The 3347-nt window shown below is 39.0% G+C and overlaps 1 pseudogene; it reads left to right on the plus strand.

Annotated features, from left to right (window-relative positions):
• Positions 1 to 2041: 2041 nt before the first annotated feature.
• LOC143606991 (E3 ubiquitin-protein ligase UPL5 pseudogene) lies at positions 2042 to 2942 on the plus strand (annotated as a pseudogene).
• Positions 2943 to 3347: the final 405 nt, after the last annotated feature.

The following is a 3347-nucleotide window of genomic DNA, read 5'->3' on the forward strand; positions in this document are numbered from 1 at the left end:
CGTTTAACTCTAGCTCATCACAAATTTTTTCTATTAAAGCTTCAACACCACCAACATTTATGCAAGGGTTTAACGCAGCAGCACATGTCAAAACAGCGGGTAGTTGTTGAAAATATTTTCTAAATTTTTCTTTCATTTTTACACCCATATCAAAATAAGGTGCACCCCTACAATGAAGTTCACTCAACTTTGTGCACATGACAGCAATTTTTGGTAAAGCAATGGGGCTTGTTGGATAGTAAACCCCGGATAAACTAGTTGTGCAAGATTTAAAAATTTGAAGGACCTACGTAACGATCTCAATCAATAACCAGTTTCTAGGATCGTACGGTGCACATTTACCCCTACTTGACATTATTTGATGAAACGCAATTAGTGATTCTTTTTGTTGGATGGCTTTCTCAAACATATCACAAGTCGAGTTCCATCTTGTTGGACAATCCCAATTGGGCCCCAACCATTGACAATTAGCTTCATCACAAAATTTTTTGTATCTTGAAAATGTTTTATTGTTGCTAAAAATATCTCGTAACATTCTTTTAAAATTGTTTCTTTGCGTTTCGATCACGTTTAACCCATCTTGCACGGCCAAGTTGATAATATGTGCAATGCATCGGCTATGAAAAAACGCTCCATCACAAATAGGTTTATACTTTAATTTTAAATGGCCAACCGCGGCCGTATTGTTGGACGCGTTATCAAACGAAATTGAAAAGATTTTATGTTCAATCTTGTATTGTCGAATGACTTTATCCAAGAGTTTAAAAATATTTCTACCCGTGTGCGGGTAATCAAACAATTGAAACGCAACGGTTCGTTTCATCATTTGCCACGACTCGGGGTCAACCCAATGAGCCGTCACACAAATGTATGAGTCGGGCGAACCATTAGGTACCGACCACACATCCGTTGTTAAGTTTACACCAGTTTGTAAGTTTGAAAAGTATGAAATTAGTTCGGATTTAGCGTTTTTCCAAGCTTTAAGACAATCTCTTCTAAGGGTCGAACGATCTTACGTGTTGGTAGCGTGGTTGAACATACTTTTGCATCATCTCCGTGAATTGAGGGTTGTCGAAGTGGTTGAAAGGAAGTGTATTTTGAATCACAAAGTTTGAAAACTGTTGACGTACCGCTTCAAGGTCGTACGTAAACACCGTTCCTTGATTCGTCATCTCCGGCTGCGAACTACTTCCCGATTCGTCCTTCAAGGCCTTGCAAAAGGGCCTTTGTACATGCGCTTTTAAAGTGGAGTTTGCATCTTTGCCATAAAACTTCAAACAATGTTTGCATCGAGCTTTTTGGCTACCGTTAGACATTTCGCATAGGTCGAAATGTTGCCAAACATCTTGGTTTCGTTTCGTGGGGATGACCCGAACGACCGTTTCTCCCGTGTTCGAGGCACCAATGTTGACGAATGAAGCGGCACTTTGGGAGGCCATGATAATCGACTACGAAATAAGAGCGTATGGAGTGGTAATGTGGTATAATAGAGCGTGAGATAACAAAATAATCGCGTATGAAATAAACGTTTAGAGCGTTTGGAGCGTTTGGAGTTGTATAATCGAGTGTGTTCTAACCAATACCCAACCTAAACTATATATAGATGTTTGTGGGGGTAGAATGGTAAATAAAAAAAAAACGGTCAAAAAATGAAAAAAACGGCTATATAGCCGTTTCTCAACGGCAATAAACCGGTTTAACCGGTTACTAAAAAACCGGTTAACCGGTTTTTTTAAAACGGTCATAAACCGGTTTTAAAAAAAACCGGTTAACCGGTTTTTTAGTAACCGGTTAATTAAAAAAACCGGTTTTTTTTTATAACCGGTTTGAAAACCGGTTTGGGCTCTAAAAAGTATAACCGATATACAAACCGGCGGTTTGTAAACCGGTCAAACCGGTTTTAAAAAAAACCGGTTTTTTAAATAACCGGTTTCCGGTTTTAAACCGGCAAACCGGTTCGGGGACCGGTTTTTTTGAACACCTCTAGTGGGGGGTTCGAGATGATCCGTTGTATAGTTTCTGTAGGAGTAGTTTGGGGTCGATGGTGGAGGATGTTAGGATTCGGAGAGGTTTGAGAAATCATGCTCATTTTGCTAATAGGATGTATGTGGTTTCGTTTACGGATGTTTTCCCGTTTGTGAGCAAGCTTGCGAGTAAGCTGACTGAGGGTTTGGATGTTAATCTTTCGCCGAATGAGGTTAGGGATTTTGCTGTGTTTTTGAGGCCGGTAAAGGCTGCGATTAAAGATCTTCCTGATTTTGAAGGATGCATACCGGTTCCCATGATGTACAATCTCTCATGTTATGATGATGAAGTAAAATATCTGTTTTTGATCTTGTTTCAGTTGTTTGAGAAAATGAAGAGATGTCTTGAAAAGGTTAAATGTGAGATGGGAATGAAACGGAAAGAAGATGCTGATTGGAATTAGTATTTGGCTATCTTGAAGGAAACGCTCGGTATTGCTAAGCTTTATCAAGGGGCGGAAGATGTTTTTTGGTCGAACATGAGGTTAGCCGACGTTTCCCTGCGGTATTTGATTGTTAGGATTGTTAGATATGCTAAAAGAGGCGGGGACTATAAATGGATTATTGGGCATAAGGATCTTTTGGACTTTGAATCTAGAAGGCATTTGGTAATGTTGATGCTTCCTGAGATGAAGCGTGAGGATGAAGAGCTTCATGAGATGCTTATTGATAGATCACAGTTGTTATCTGAATCTTTTAACTATATTTCAAAGGCGAAACCTGAAAATCTTCGTGGTGGATTATTTATGGAGTTTAATAATGAGGAAGCTACAGGACCTGGTGTGTTACGCGAATGGTTCTTTTTGGTGTGTCAAGAAATATTTAATCCTCAAAATGCTTTATTTATCGCCTGCCCGAATGACCGTAGAAGATTTTTTCCTAATCCCGGTAAGTAGGGGTGTTATTCGGGTTATACTTTTGGGTATTGGGTTCCTCGGGTTTGAGAAATATATGTTGAGTACTCATACTCGACCCTAATCTCCCTCGAGTTCAGTTCAGGTTATTTGGTTTCGGGTTTTATGAGTATTTGACCTAAAAAACTTAAAAGAACACATTTATGCTAATAATCAAGCAAATATATCATCTTCAAAGTTTAACTTACATAAGTAACTAACAAACCACATAATTCAATCGAAAGAGTCTGAAGAAAGATTCGATTGATGGAATGAAGATCCGATCGACTGATGAACCGACGAATCGATTGATTGAATAAACAGTCATATATAATCTATGGAGAAAGAAATACCCCCACTTGTTCTAGTAAAGCAATCTCGAGGACGAGATTTGTTTCAAGGTGGGGAGGATGTAACAACGTGAAAATTT

The sequence above is a fragment of the Bidens hawaiensis genome, unplaced genomic scaffold, assembly GCF_021521415.1.
Source record: "Bidens hawaiensis isolate Kalapana, Puna unplaced genomic scaffold, B.hawaiensis_p1.1 tig00078762_1, whole genome shotgun sequence".
Classification (NCBI taxonomy): domain Eukaryota; kingdom Viridiplantae; phylum Streptophyta; class Magnoliopsida; order Asterales; family Asteraceae; genus Bidens; species Bidens hawaiensis.